The sequence below is a fragment of the Vidua macroura genome, chromosome 3 (assembly GCF_024509145.1).
Source record: "Vidua macroura isolate BioBank_ID:100142 chromosome 3, ASM2450914v1, whole genome shotgun sequence".
NCBI lineage: Eukaryota > Metazoa > Chordata > Aves > Passeriformes > Viduidae > Vidua > Vidua macroura.
The window spans coordinates 3,074,038-3,090,530 of NC_071573.1; positions in this window are offsets into that span (position 1 = coordinate 3,074,038).

Below are 16,493 nucleotides of genomic sequence, written 5' to 3' on the forward strand. Positions count from 1 at the left end.
TGTGTAACATCCCAACATCCCAAGTGTTTTCAGGATCAGACCTGCAGCAGGTGATGCTTTTTCAAACCTAAGGAATACAAAGAAGTCTCCATATTCCTTTTGTACTTTGCAGACTGTAAGAGTATTTTTTAAAGCCAGTGAGTCAATGCAAAATTAATGCTTTTATAATAACATACATAAACAACATGAAAAAATTACTGCTATTTCTGACAATGTGCAAATCAAACACCAGGTTTTCTCAATGGGTATCATTTCCTATTCCATGCAAGTAAAATTATGTCCAGGAAATTTTTGCTCGTAGCATCATGCATGGGCTGCACAGGCAGTGCAAGAATTCAGTTCCAGTTTTATTGTAAAACCTCAGTATCTGAAAGCACAACGTCTAAAAAATGGTTTGGGGATTGTTTGTGGGGGGGTTTCTGTGTGTGTAAACATTGTTTATTTACAAAAATAAAAATGCTATAATTCTACATATACAAATCCATTTTTAGCTCAATAGAATACTACTGTGTTGGATACTCTCAGCAAAAATATTCCTTCCAAATTTCCAGCCAATTTAAATTACTCAAGTTTCGAAATAACCTGTTGAAAAGTATTCCTGTTTATTTTGTTTCTTTTTGAAAGGGCACAGCTTGGTATATATCTTTAGCTGAGCTGGCATTGCTGTCTCCTACTACAAACCTCAAAGCCTCTGGAGCTAATTCCCCTGATTTTGATATTTGCTCATTTCTGTATTGAATTCTAGAAGGAACGACCAGTTCTGTGCTGTTTTCTGGTTGGTATGACTTTCCTTTTTGCATTGATTGCAAATAGCTGAAATATGAACATCAGCAAATATTCCCAGACACACCAAAATTAGTCCCTTTTTTGAACGTTTTTCTTTTTTAAATTGTTTTGTAAAATCTAGAATCTGATTGTAAATTACATCATGGTTGGAATTAGCAAACTGAATATTTTTTCTACCAACAGAATTGCTTGACATGAATTCTGTGAAGGATGCTAATGATTCAGTTTTGTGTAAAAAGAATTGCCTATTTCATTTGCCCATTCTATCTAATATGTTTCAAATTCTAAAAGTCAGAAGTATGTAAGTCCCATTTAGAAAATGCCCTGAGCAGTACATTTGCTCCTAGGAATGGAGCTTTAAGAGGGATTGAAACCAAGCCTGTCTGATTGCTGCAAACAGAATTCCATGTATAAACCTTCAAAAATCTGAATATTTGTACCCATTTGGCCATTTGCAAAAAAGGGCATGCTAATGTGATTCCAATTTAAGCAAAAAAAAAAGAAAAATCACAGGGCTCAACTGGCTGCTAACCACTTTTATCAAACAGGCCACACAGCTACAGGGCCAAGGGTGATGGATGGACTCATGACACACAACAATGTTCTTTTGGAGGTTTCTTTGGTGGCTGGGAGTTGTCACTGGGGTGGTTAAAGCAGCTTGGGTGGGTGGATCCAGGCAGTTCCCTTTGCTGAGCCTCAGGAGATCAAAAAAGTAAAAAAGATAATGGATGTAGCGTTGAGCCTCTCCTGAGAAGCACAGCAAAGTGCTGTAGCCTGTGTAGGCTGTTCCTGGTTCTGGCCACCTTGGAACCCTTGGCTGTTCCTGAAACTGGAGTGTTTGGGACACTCCAGTTTGCTCTTTTCAGTGTGTCTGCACTGGCAAAGCAGTGATCCTGCTGTGATCCTTCTCTCCCCACAAAATGGATAGAGAGATTTGTTTAGACTTTCCATGTGATGACAGCATATATAAATATTACGAGATGAATTAATTACCGAGTCTGGCTATATTTGCTAGGAGATCTTTATCAGTAAAAACAAGAAAAATTGTCTTACCAGTACAGTCAATCAACAAGACTAAGTGGTGTTCTGAACAGAAAGTAAAGTGCTAAAATGTACAACTGGACCCCAAAGCTCAGGCATGTGTCACAAAATTATCATTCTTTTCCAATGCTCAATGCACCTGCGTGTTTTGGGAAAAAGCCTTGGTTTCTGCCTGCACCAGGGCATGCAAGGCTTACATTTTCTTTGTCTGTAAGAAAGTAAAATGTATCTGAGGAGATTCCTTGGTCTGCACAGCACTCAGGGGTGGGCTTGCCTCCATTCCCAAATTTAAGCATGCCCGTGGACCATGAATATTGGTCCAGCCCCCAGCACAAAAAGTGGACAAAATGTCCCTGCTTTGGGGTGTCTGTGGTTTTTGGAGAGCAGTTGAAGGTCATGGCAAACCACAGCTGCCTCCTCCAGCCAAGCCCCCACCAGGGTGGGATCCATCCCACCGCCAGCCCCTGGTCTGCAGCCAGGGATTGTACTGCCAGGAGAGTGGTGCAAATCATCAGCAATGTGCTCTTATCCCTGCCTTCTTAATGGGCTAAAAACAGTGGAAAACAGAGAGATCATTTTCTATTTTAATGATCAAAAGGGTGTTGCCCATTATTCACAGCCTACACACAAGATGTTATGATTTTCAATTTTCCTGCACTGATCGTTCAGTCCATTTGGCAGCTGACCTTCAAGTGGTGGTGGTTTTTCAAAAAAACGAAGGGAAAAAAACCCCAAACAGAAAACCCAAACACCCATTATCAGCGTTTCAGACGAGCAAAATAGTCGCGAATGAGGTGGTAAGGATCTCACATGCAAAAGCTGTGAGCAGAGCTGCCTCTGCTTGCAGCAGCTAGATGTTTTCATGGCAGTGGGAGAAGTTTGGGTTCAGGAGAGCATCAAGCTGGTTGGTTGGGGTTCTGAACATTGCCCTACAAGCAGCTTCAGCACCAAAATGGCACTTTTGGAACAAATGCCTGCATCTGTTTCTGCACTGTTAGGGGCATTTCACATCCCTGCTACTGAAATCAGAGGATGGCAGCAAGTGTTACACAAGCAACTTACTGTCACGTACTGTGCATATGGGTATTAGCCAGGGACGTTTTTAACAACCAAGAGACATTTCAGCTGAGTGTTGGTCAGAAAAAAAAGGACATTTTGCCATCCAGAAACAGCTGCAGCATCTCCCAGTGCCTGACATCACGCAACACACTCCCAAAGAGCCGAACCACACAGAGATTGCCTAAATGAACCAAAAGAGATGGCAGGGTCTAAGAAGCAAGTGTTCCTGTGGCTTGAATCTGGAGTAATTTGGTTGAATTGCAGGTAGTAAACAGCCTAATTAAATAGATGTAATGACTTAAATGCCTGCTAGAAGTCAAAAGGAGATGCATGTATTTTTCCATCACAATTTTGATTGTGTTTACCAAGAGGTGAAACGAAGAAGCATAAGTTGTGTAAATTGTTGATTGGAAAACATAGATTTTTACTCTCCTTCAGATAATGCTTCCTTGCAAAACATTGAACTGGAATAAATTTCAAGGTTGAAAATATGTTTAAACAAGTGTCAGTTTCAAAAATGCTTTAATCCTGGGTTGACAGGAACTTAGCCTCCAACTCATACCATAATTGTGAGTGCTCTTAACGAGTCAGTCCCACTTTTGATGTCGGCTCAGGGTTTTTCCACTGTAAGATCTTTGAATGAAGAGGACTCAAAGCCATATACGAAGCCAATCGAACGCGGATCACGTTTCTGCTGGTTCGTTATATACAGTTTGTGAACAAAAATGGGTGTTTTGGGCTTGGCACCCCTTCATTCACAGAAACACGGTTATGGATCCAGGAGGCAGAGGCAGCTGAGGTGCAGCTGCTTTGCAGGGCGGTGCAGAGGCATTGGCAGAGGATGTGTAGAGCTGGTGGTTAAGGAGACTGTGGAAGAACCCACTGGTGGTGTCCAGGGAACATTCCTGTGTGTTTTTAACGCCGTGAAACATGATCGAGTGTGAATTCTCTACATCTGGGAGGATGTCAAACTCCAGGTGACGTTTGGAATGTTGCAATTAAGCTACTACAAAGACTTCTGAAATAAACAGGAGAAAAAATGTTGCCTGGGATGTGCATGCGAGTGCTCTTGTCTTTTCTTCCGAGCATGGAGAGTGGGAGGCGAGGCTGAAGCACCCGTGGGTGAGAGACCCCCCTTGGAAATGTATGGAGACCTCAGAGCCATATGTGGAGACCCCACAAGTCCCCCCAGGTGCTGGGTAAACTGTGTGTGGTTGAGCAGAGGCAGGTGGGATAACAACTGGTGGGATGTGCTTCCGATGTACCCGATGGTCATCTGCTAAATTCTGCAGCTGAGTGATCCTTTGCTTTGCAGTAAAATAGAGCAGATGGGAACTGTTTGCTCTGTAAACAGTTACAAGGAACTCCCAATATATCCCCTCTCCACAACTTCCATTCTAATCAATAGAAGCCATCTGTCCAAGGTATTAAGATAAATCTTGGGAATTTTGATATTGACTAGAAAGGCACTTAAAAGATCAATCACGCTGCGAACAGAGAAATGTCACTGCACCAAACAGGGAGGCTTGCTAATCTCACCAGATAACACAGACCCAGAGGGCAAACCTTTCTGGTTTATAAACCCAGGCAAAGCCCTATTGCTCTCCCCATCTCCTCAGCTAAATAAAACAAGCCCCAGTAAGAGCTGGTGCTGGGCATAGGCTGTGGATGGCACCTGCTGCTGCAGCGTCCAGCCAGACACAAAACCTGCAAGGGTTGGTGTGACAGCCCCTGCCTGCCAAAACACACACAACTTATTTTACTAGAAGAAAGGATAAGGGTGGAAGAGTTGCAGCCACCAAAAGTTATGCTGGGCCCAGCAGTGAAGGGGAGAGGGAAGTTTTTGGGTGTTTAACACTCATTTCACCGATGCTGGGTGTCCCCAGAATTGCTATGCTGGGAGTCTAATCCCCCTAGGATTTATTCAGGGTCTCCCATGCTTCAAAGAAGTTAAGACTTTCAGAGTGTTTCAAATTCTTCACAATTCCAGCCATAAAGTTCTCTATCATAGAGTGTGGTGGGAAAATCCTACTGATCTGGTAGATATTCATAATTACAGAAAATCCCTTCTTTTGTTTTTAATAATTACTCTTTTTACACTACTGTATTTTGATGTTACTGTTCAAGTGCCTTCCTGATTTGCAAATACATCCCTGAGGAGTCACCAGTTACTTCAGCTCATTTCCTAATGGGGGGGAAAAAAAAAAAAATCACTGAGCTCTGCTCTCCAAGAAGGCAACAAAGCAAATGAGTGGAAGAGCAGCAAGCACCAGCAGCTCCCACAGGTCCTGAGGTCTCTCGAGTGCCTTGTCCTGGTGTAGGCAGAAGGCCTCTGTGAAAGCATCCAGTCTTGGTGCATATCAGCAGGTGGAAGGAGGCAGCAAGTTCAATGGGAGATTATTTCAAGGGAGATTATTTTTTCCCTTGTTTTTGCTGCTCGTGGGAAGCTCATCCATGCTGCCCTCAGATAAGCCTGGGCTGGCTTGCTCAGACACTTGGTGACCCCTCTAGGAGTGGACACAGGGCTGCCAGTACCCAGCCATGACATGCATCGATCTCCAGGCCCCCAAAACCCTCTCCAGAGGCAGGAATGTAAAAATAGCCCTTAATCCAATTTCTTACAGCAGGATCCAGCCCTCACATAAGGGCTGCATTGATATTTACATCACCAGGATGACGAGGCTGCCTCGAGTTCCCAAATGTGTCGCTGGGATTTTATCCCATGCTCATACCAGTTCCCAGCTCGGTGTCCAGGCTGCCTGCTGGCATGTCACTGCTGTGCCACCCTGGGACAGAGCCCTGCACGGGGCTGGTGTTTAAGGGATGAGGCAATTACAGGTGATTCATTAGACCTTGTGCACTGACATTTGGGGGTTTATCGTATATTGGGGTTTTCGGTGGTTCCAGACACCGAGCTGCGAACTTCATTGGGGTGATGTGACTGCTGCTGGTTTTTCCTGGGACTGGGTTTCATTGTCCTTCCATCTCCAGTGGGCACCTGATCACACACCCAGAAACACACTGACACCTTCAAAGTGCTGGAGTGAATCCAGAGGATGAAGCTGGTGAAGGGTCTAGTGGTAAATCCCACCAGGAGTGACTGGGGGAGCTGGGGGTGTTTGGCCTGGAGAAGAGGAAGCTCAGGGGTGACCTTACCACTCTACAACTCCCTGAAAGGAGGTTGTGGCCAGCTGTGGGTTGGGCTCTTCTCACCAGGCAACCAGTAGCATGGAGTAGAGGACACAGCCTCAAGTTGTGCCGGGGGAGGTTCATGCTGGACATCAGGAAGAATTTCTTCATGGAAGGGGTTGTCAGGCATTGGAATGGGCTGTCCAGGGAGGCAATGGGCTGGTGGTGGAGTCACCATCCCTGGAAGTGTTCAGGAAACAGCTGGACATGGCACTTAATGCCATGGCCAAGTTGACGTGGTGGTGTTCGGTCAAAGGTTGGACTGGATGATCTCTGGGGTCTTTACCAACCTAACTGATTCTGCAATTCTCCCCACACCATATCCAAAAAGCACATTTTGTGCAACTGTTGCATTTACACGGGAAGATTACATAAAGGTTAAAATCCACCTCACCCTAGTCATGTAACCAGTTATTTTGGTGGAAATGACGCTATTTGAATGAGTGCTCCAAAAAAGATTTCACCTGAAATACCCTTGAAATGTGCTGTGCGAGTTGTTAAAGCCCTCACCATGCCCACCGTTTTTCTCTTTGCTTTTATCCACTTTAATTGGTCTCTTACCCCATTTATTCCTCTGCCTGCTTTCAAGTCCTCTGTTTCCTTCCCACTGCTTTATTCTCCCAAACTAATGCAAGAGCTGTGTGTGACCCTGTGACCTGCTGAAATCAGTGCCAAAACCTCCATGGCTGAGCTGATCACCACACCAGCCCTAAAAATGAATCACACCCTCACATTCGCACCGAATGTCCTTGATCCCCTTCACGCCCCGAGTGATTCCTTCAAAGGACAAAATTCTGTCACTGAGGGTAATTAAAAACAGTTCATATCCTGCTAGGATTGCAGGTTTAAAAATCTGAGTGCCAGGGAATCAAGGCGTTTGCTGTTTTTGGAGGAAACGAACTCCCACAAGAAACATATAACTTAATTTTGCTGTCAGATGTTCCCACAGACTCCTGTTGAAAGTCAACCAAAGCTGTATATATGTGCCTGAAGTCAGTTTTTAAAAAGAAATTACATTTATATTTAGATTGTCACCCTCCAGTCATTCAAAATGGTTCACGTGGGAAGTTTATAATGCTATGATCAAACCCTTCATTTTGGAATTTATTGATGTTTGAGTGTCACGGGTCTTCTGCATGAAAACTTCTGAGTGCCTTTAACACACACACATCGTGTTGACACCAAGAGAGATGATCCTGAGTGACCCAGCCCTGGAGCAGTGCCAAACAACTGGGGACGCTTTCCCTTTGGAACTATTGGCAGAATGAGAAGAAGGAGCCCCCTTCCTGATGCTGTTGAGCAGGATGGGAACAGAGAACTCCAGATCAGAAGGTTAAGAAAATGAACTCTCTCCTTTATTTCAAATATACCGCTCTATATATAGAGAACATTGAGAAGACATTTCATTGGTCTAAGAGTAAAAACATCCCACACCATTGGTGTGCAGTGAATGATGCATAGAGGCAGAGCATATCTATAAACAATGTGAATAACAAGACAGATTAGAGAATTATTTACATTCTTTCTCAACTGCTTCCTAGGCTCTCACCTGGTTAGAAAACCTTTCTCTTTCTCTCTGACTGAGCTGAGAATACCCACACCTTCCCTCACCCCAACAGCTGCAGGTGGATGCCTGTGGGGCAAAGTTTTATGTCCATCACCACCTAAATGTCAATCAGTTGGCAAAATCCTGCATGTATGGCTCCCTTGGCCAGGGAAACTCTTCTGACCTTCTCATGCTGCTGGTGAACCAGAGAAAGGAAAAACAAAATACTTGGTGGGGAGGATCCAGTGCAGCCATTACTGGTGTGCCTGGGTTTGCTGTGCTAAGAACAGCCATCTCATGGCTCCTCTCTGCTTTCAGAATGGTTTGGTCTCCTGCCATGCATTACACCAAGGGCAGGCCTATGCACCAGTGGATACTGACAGACGAGTTCTGTGCTGCTCCTCTGCCTCCCAAAAGAGAGAAATCCTCCATCCCCGTTTAGCTGCGGACCAGTGGCTGTCCCTACCCATTCCTGGGGAAAATATATGGGACAAGTGACTCCAAGTCTCTGCTCTGTTAGTAGGAAACATGGGAATTTGAGAGTGTCTTTCAAATAAAAGATTTCTGCTAACCTGTGATGTCCAGGGAAAAACTATTCAGCCTGACACACTAGTGCAGCTTAATGACAGGGAAAAATAAGTGATGAAATCAATGGAGGGACCAAACCAGAAGGACTTCTCTGGAGTAAGATGAAGGGGTACCTTTGCTTTATCCATGTGCCTCAGGCTCTCCCCAGCTCACTCCTGCTGGTAAGACAGGGCTGGAATTCTCCTCCTGCACTCCTGGCCAGAGCCATGTGCATGCCAGGAGCTGCAACAGCCCATGTCTCATTACATCAACTGCATTTGCAATGTAAAACCAAACCAATTCATCTGAATTGTGCAGGGAAAGAAACACTCATCCCTGAAATCTCTGCAAACCAGGTAAAAACCATCAGCAACGGGAAAGGAAAGAGCCAATATGGACAAGATTATTCATACCCGTATAATCACGTTGACTTGTACCAATATTTATTTTTATCTCTCATCTTCGAAAATGTAGGTATAATTAAACAACCTCTCATGAGCTTCATCTGTGCTAGAACTGAAGAAGTGAAATATTCCTATGTAGGTCTAATAGTTGATGGTAAATGTTAGCATATCCTTGAGAGCTGTGAGAGCATGGAAGCAGAAATTACCTCGTATTAAAAATGGTTATAGGCAGCTACAGGCTGTATCCACAGCCCTCTAGAGAAAAAAAATGAACCATCAAGGATAATTTTTTAGTCTTTGTTTCCATCTGAAGTGCAATTACCTTTTTTCTAGCCCCTCAGAGCATTTTCAATAAAGAGAAGCCTGTGGATGAATCAGATACTCCATCTTGGCTCCCTTCTGTTGCTGGTAATTTCCAAGCGTCTCGTGACCAGCTGTAAGCCTCTCCACAAGCCTCTGAATGAGACATTTTTGGCATCCTCATTTCATATGCATTATTTGATGGTCTCATGAGTCTTTTCCAACCTGAATGATTCTGTGAGTCTAGACATAGAAAGATACCAGAGAGTCAAGGACTTGTCCACCACAACATGGGAGACCCGTGCAGGAATTAACAGGAAATCCTTGAGCCCCAGACCAATGTTGTGAGCAGCACATTTTTCTCCTGAAGATGACCAGAGTCCTGACCCTACAAATCCTGAGCACCTTGGCTCCAACAGAACCACAGAGCATGCCGCAGTTTCTGAATTTTTCACCAGACCAAATCCCTTGTGCACACAAAGTTGGTGAAAGTGGACACCAGGCCACTGAGAGTATTATTATTAAAGGAAATTGAAAGAGCTGAAAGCAGAGGTTGCCACGTAAAAAGCTGGTGGGGACAATTCCTCCCATCGTGCAGGTATCAGAATTAGGAAGCAGGAATTGGAAAGCAGCTCATCTCAGTGGGATTGTAACAAAACATCCATTTATCAAAGTAGTCTAAAAAAAGCATAGCTCTAGGTTTTGAAACTGCTAGTGAAAAGACAGCTGCATCTCTCAGCAATTTTTAAAGCTATCCTAAAAATTACTTCATTTTTGCTTTGTACCTAGGCACTGAAAAGTCAATGAGCTAACTTTTTAGAAGTTTTTTTTATGGTATCACGTCCCAACCTAAGTGCATTTTGATCTGCACTGCAATGCTGCAAAAAAATTACATCAAAAGTGCACGTGAAAACAATCATGAGGGATTGTTCAAAACTCTTTTTGATTGGTTTCACCTACATAGAGCAGAGACTACAGAGAAAGCTGGAGCCACAGACAGGCTCTGCTGGAAAGTCCCCAGAAATAGCCCAGCACTTTCTTTGTAGAGCACATCATTTTATTTTCCAAAGCAAATGGAAACATAACCAGTGCAAAATCCTGCCTCGTGCCACGGGTGCTCTTGCTTTTCCACAGAGGTGGTGAAGATGGGTACAGCCAGCTCATAGCAAGAGAGGGCTCATACACCCTCTGAACACCTCCACAGCAGAAAATGCAACTTAACCCAGGCAGAGGCAGCAGCCAGTGTAGGTGGGGATAACTCCCTGTGCACTGCCACGAGCAGGGCCAGGTGCCCAGAGCCCTAAAGCCAAATGTGGAGAGATCTGGGTGGCTCTGGGGGAATTTGGGCTGCATTTGGGGGCTGTCCAGCATCCATCTCAGCAGACCCTTCTCCCAGGGCTATTCCTGCACAACTGAGAGGGATGGGGACGCCATGGGGGTCTCAGCACATCAGCAGGGATGTTTTGGCCACTTCTCACCTTCCTGCCTCTCACTTTGGTCAGACCTGCAGTACACCTCAGGATCCAAACTCTGAGCAGGGGAATGGGTGCCACCACAGTGCCCAGGTCTCCCTAACAAGGTGGCTCTTGGGCACCTGCACCAGCTGCAGTGCCACAGGGCCCCAGGCATGGCAGCTGTGACACTCAGACACCGTGACACTCAGCTCCCTGGTCAGCCTGGGGCAGCATCCAGAGCACAGCCAGCATCCATCCCACTTGCAAGCAGATGGTTTGGCACTGATGCCCAAAGAAGTGCTCCTGGATGCCTTTCAAGCAAATAAATATATAACTCCAGCAGAGGAGATTCAAAAGCTGTTTGTTTTTTTTTTTAAGAATATAATTTTATTAAAGGGTTTTAAGGGCATTGTCTTTGCCCAAGAGGAGAGGAGGGCTGGTGGCTTGGCAGGAGCCTGGTGCTCAGGGTGACACTGCTGCTCACAGGTCTTTCAGAGAATCATAGAATTCCAGAATCATTAAGGTTGGGAAAGACCTGTAAGATCACCGAGTCCAACCATCAAGCCAGCACTGCCAAGCCCACCACTAAACCATGTCCCTGAGTGCCACATCTACATCACTTTCAAACACCTCCAGGGATGGGGACTCCACCACTTCCCTGGGCAGCCTGTTCCAATAGCTGACAACCTTTTCTATGAAAAATCATTTCCTAATATCCAATCTAACCATTTCCTCTCCTCCTGTTTATCTGGCACATTTCCTCTCTGCCCATCAGCCCCTTTGGCTCAGCAGTGGCACCATTCCCACCTCTCCCAGTTCCGATGAAAATGCGGTGCTGACACGGAGGAGCTGCGTGCACAACCTGCCAGAAGGGACACAGCCCCCATAAAGAAAACCATTCCAAGACACTGCTGGTACCCACAGATGCCCAGGGCTGAGGGGAAGATTTCTCAGGGCAAGAGATGATTTTAATATGCTCAAGTCAGCACCCCATATAGTCAGGAGGGGATGCATTCACTGCATCATTCAGCACTGTCAGTCATCTTTGCTCTAAAATCTTTTAAAACTCCAGAAACTGCAGCTGGGTGTTACTAGCATCAGTCCTATACCCTCCAGGATTTTTCTAGTACCCCATAAGTGTTTAATACATAATGCTGGCAGCTCTGGGAGTCTGGGAGCATCATCCTTCAGAGAGCTTGCTCCTGCTTGGTTCAGTGCTTTCTTGTGCAGGCAGGAAATTTGTGGTGGGTGGTATTAAAGCACCTGCAAGGCGGATGTTGAGACCACAAGGAGAGCTCAGAGTAGGCAATATTTGCCTTGGGGGTGGTGTGGTGTTCAGTTCAATCTGCAAAGGTTTTCTCTGCTCTGATTAAAGGTTTTCTCTGCCCTGACATGGGCTGTGGAGACACCCCAGGGAGAGAGAAGTGACAGGTCCCCACGTGGGATTTTCTTCCCCCACTGCTAAATAAATTTAGTCATTTAAATCCCAATATATTATCAATGGACATTTCCATCTGGACAGGCTGTGGAGTCGCAAGCCACTAAAAATATGTGTTAGAATAAATGCTGCTCTCCCCAGAGAGGGGCTGAGTGGGGAGGCAAGGGTGACACAAAAGTGGTGTTTTATTTAGGGTCCAGCTTCAGGGGGGAAGCAAAGAGCTTGTCTCCTTTCAGGACATCCATGAGGATGCCTGTCCACGTGCTTTTCCACTCTGAACTGGATAAAGACCAACATCTTTCTATATAGTTTGTCCAGCTACCATTTTTGGCCACTCAGTCCATTTTAAGACAGGAACTGCTGACTTTCAGGGTACACTGAAGCTGAGAACTTACTGCTGTTAGGCTGGTTTCTAGCTGGTCTCCCTGAAACTGCTACAAGCAGAGCCTAGCCAGGGTTTTTCCACAGCTCACACTCTGACATAGTCACATCCTACTCACCACAGCCTGTCTGCTCTCATGGGTGTTTTTAACATGGCCCGACAGAGGGTGCAGATCAGTGGGAAAAAGCATTTCTAGAAAGGTGAATTTTCAGCAGGCACAAGAGCACCTGATGGCATCAAGCTTTCTGCCATCCAGTTCCTGGAGCTGTTCTGCCTGTACACATCCAGGAGCATCAGTCTTAGCAGCCACTTTCCTCCTCAGCTGGAATTGAAAGACTTTGCTAGTGTATACATTTTAAAAAAGAAGAAATAGGACTACCTTCTGTGTGTAGACAGCTTTTGTTGGTTTGTTTGTTTGTGTGGCTGTTTTAGAGCAGCATGTGAAGGGCACCCAAAAATTACAGCCTCTCCCACCTGCCCCACACTTCACCCCATTCAGTTTCAAAGGGCTCAGGGCTTGTTTTCCCTACCCAAGGAAGTGAGAAGTGAAACATCACACACAGACTCGCAGTGACCTCATCCTGCTCTATTCAAATTGGCGCAAATTTTGTCACTAACAGCAAAATCAAGCAGCCTGTGGTATGTGCAGTGAAAACCCTGTGGTTCTCCCTTTGTGCCACCTCAGTTTAAGCACATGCTCCTCATGGCTGGGCTCCTCCTCTCCTCCCTGTTTGCCTATCCAATTCCACAGCACTAAAACCAGAGGAATTTGCATTGAAATTCGCACTGTGCTGGCTGCAGTGCAGAGCAGGACTGTGTTTGGGCACAGACACAACTGCAGCAGAGGCAGAGAAGAGCATCCCTCCTTCAGCAACCAGAGGTGTCCAACACCATCCTAAAGGTGTACAAGGCACTTGGCCACCACAGCCATGGGAGGGTTTTCCAAAACCCTCCTGACTGATGGTTATGGAGGTTTCTTTGAGCTCCCTGTGAAATGCATTATTGGCTGCCTGCTCCCTCTAGACCAGATGCATTGCAATCTATTTTCTGGACTAAGTTTTCCCATTTGGATAAAGATCCTACTTGGGCAGGATGCCTCATAAAGGCACTGGCCCAAAGCAGGCACAGCAGCTCAGGATTTCACACCAGGCATCCCTCCCATGCTCCTGTGTCCTCCTGGAAGGGCCAAAGAGCAAGTTCTCAGGCATTATCTGCAAATGTCAGATCACTGCACTGGTTACCACAGTCCCCCAAAAAACTCCTTGTTCACATTAAACACCTTCAAGCAGCCTGATGTTTTGCATGATATCCTTTGATAAGGGTAAGAGGGGAAAAAAATCCTATGTGCATGCCTCAGGATGCATGGGAGGTGCAGCAAAGCCTTGGATGGTTTGATTTCCTCTCATGTGTACAGGATAAATAAGTGTCTAGTCACTGGTGGAGATCAGTTCTCATTCTTAAAAAAAAAAAAAAAAACACCAAAAACCAGTAAAACTGAACTTTGTAATACTAATGGGTAAGATACTCATCAGCTTTCAAAGTTTTCCAGTAAGAAAATTACACTTTTATCTACAAACTACACTCCAGAGAGAAATGAAACCATTGAGAACTACTGAGCACAACAGCATTAGCGTGGATTCATGGGCCAAATCAACAGCCAGTCTAATCTCAGGAAAAAAAAAAAAAAGCATCTACTTCATGCAGCTCCTCTGATTCACACTGAATGAGCACATCTCTTACAAGAGAGATGACAGAGTCAGTCCTGTGTCTCTCTACAACAGCAAGATAAACAGCACTGCAGCTTTCTGATAACCAGTGTTGTATCATACTACACGATGCTTGATATCCAGCCACAGCAGCACAGAAAGAGGGGCTTCTGCAAGGTTTCCCTCGCTGAAATTTATTTTCTTCCCAGAGTCCAAAAAAAAAAAAAAAAAAACCACACAAAAAAAAATGGAAAAGGAGCCCTTAAAACGCTGCTGCAGGGGAAATTGAAATTGGAACATGACTCAGGTCTGCTAGAGCCAGGTTAGCTCTGCTCCAGGGCTGTGTCACTGCACAGCAAGGCAGGTCCAAGCTGGAGTCTCACAGGAGATTCCCTCTCAGAACATCAAATATTTTAAGCCAGCCAGCCCTGCAAGTGTTCCAGAGTGCTGGTGGCCCACTGCCTGCTTAGCAAGTGCTGCTCATCTTCTGGGGCAACCTCAAACAAGTTGACTCAGATGACTTCCTTTAAGTTAAAGGCAATAACCAGAGCAGAACAGCAGTGGCCAAACGAGTGCTGAAACAGCACCTTCCAGAGAAAGGCCAGCCTGTGCTGGGGCCAGGGCTCCTACAGCAGCCAGGGTGCCCCCAAACTGGACCAAAGGAGACCACGCCATGGACTCTGCACTCTGAGCTACCCCAGGTGGCTGCTCCCAGCTGGTGCAGTCACTCTTCTCATCTCAGGCTTCTGTGCCAGCATGGAGAAGTGTGTGGCAAGCACATTTCTCTCTCTCTCAGGATTTTTTATTGAGGTGCACAGAGAGAAATGAAAGAGAAAACTATTTCTATTTCTGCTCCTTGTTTTTCTCTTGTGGAATGTGTTTGGAGAATTGTTTACCGAGGGTGAGTGCTTGGTTGGACCATGGTGGCTTGTTTGGGCCTGATGGCCAATCCAACCCACCTGTGTCTGGGCTCTGGAGAACAGGGTCACGAGTTGTGAGTTAGTTAGATATGATAGTTAGAGAAAGTAGCGTGTAGTATTTAGTATCCTCTTTTATATAGCATATTAATGTATTATAATTATAATAAAGCAATCATTCAGCCTTCTGAAATGGAGTTAGACATCATCATTCTTCCCATTGGGTTCGCTGACATCTACAACAAGTGCAGCTTTTAATCCCTTGAGTTTCACTGGGGATGTTCCCAAAGAGGGAGGGAACATCTCACAGAGCTCTGTGCAGCCCCTGTTTTCCTGCCCCTGCATCACCAGCCTTGGGAACTATAACACACATCCTTTCATACAGCAGGCACAAAATAAGCAGGCTTCTTTTTTTTTTTTTTTTTTTTTTTACCTTTTAATGTCATTGACTGCCACCCAGGTGGGAGTGAATTGCTACAGTGCATCCCAGTGTCCCTGAATGGAATGATAAATGCCACGGCAGAATGAAGACATGAAAGATGATTTCCTGCAAGCAGAAAGGGAGTGTGAGCTTGAACCACCTATTGCTGCCCAAGGTGAAAAGAGTCAGTAGGTACAGAAACCAAAACTCCCACACTGCCCTCCCAGGTCATGGCAAAAAAAGACTGCAGCCAGAGCATCTGCACTAAACTGAGCATCAGAATCATCTTGCTGGTAATTTGGATATTGAACATTGATATGAAGCTTGCTTTTTATTTTTACCTTCTTCATTACTGCATGAAAGCACGAGGAAACTACCTGCCATTATGTTGAGACCCTGAAAACCAAGAAAGGGACAGTCAGGTCTGCAAAAAGCTCCAGCAGAAAGGCACAAGGAAGAATTACTGCAAATATCCAGGCAGAAGGGAACTGTTCCTGAACAGCATTTCCCCAATCACCTAAAACCCACAAGGCTTGCACCATGGGAACACATCCTGTCACTCCTTGCAAGGCTTGGGGCCACATTCTGACAGCTACATTTCTGATCCTTTGTAGAGTGTTTTTTGTGGAACCACAGGCCCTGGGGAGGAGGTGCAGCACATGCAGCAAACGTGGCTCTCTCTGTCTCCCTGCAGTGCCACCCTGGCTCCACCTGCACAGGGAGAGCAGGTCCCCAGGCAGCTCTGGATGGGCTCAGGCGGGTGCAGAGAGGTTTAGAAGCTTGGACTGTCTGCTGTCAGAGGCATCTGGGAACAGCCACACAAGGGAAAGCAGCAGGCATGCTGGAAAGACTGACAGTCTCTGGTCTGAAGTCCACAGCCGTGGATGCTTTGCTGAACTTTTGTGCACAAAAAGAAAGGGGCAGGACAGAAGATAGTTCAAAAGCTCAGTATGAAAAAAAAAACAAACTCATGTTCCTCAGGATATAAAGCAGCATCTTCAGGCAGGCACAAACACACTTGAGGAGTGCTGCCCAGCTTCCTGCCTCCCCCACAGCACGGTCCAGCAGCGGGTTGGAGATGGGACCAGGCTGCCAGAGTGACGTGCAGCAGCCCTCCCTGGGCAGGTCTGCCCTTTGCCATGGCAGCTGGGCCCATTGCCAGAGCCCACAGCAACTCACAGGGCAACAGCTGCCTGATTTTTGGAGAAAGACTGAGCATATTGAAGCCACCCACTGTGCCTTTGCAGCGTGCAGCAGGACAGGGTGGATCAGCAGGGGAAATG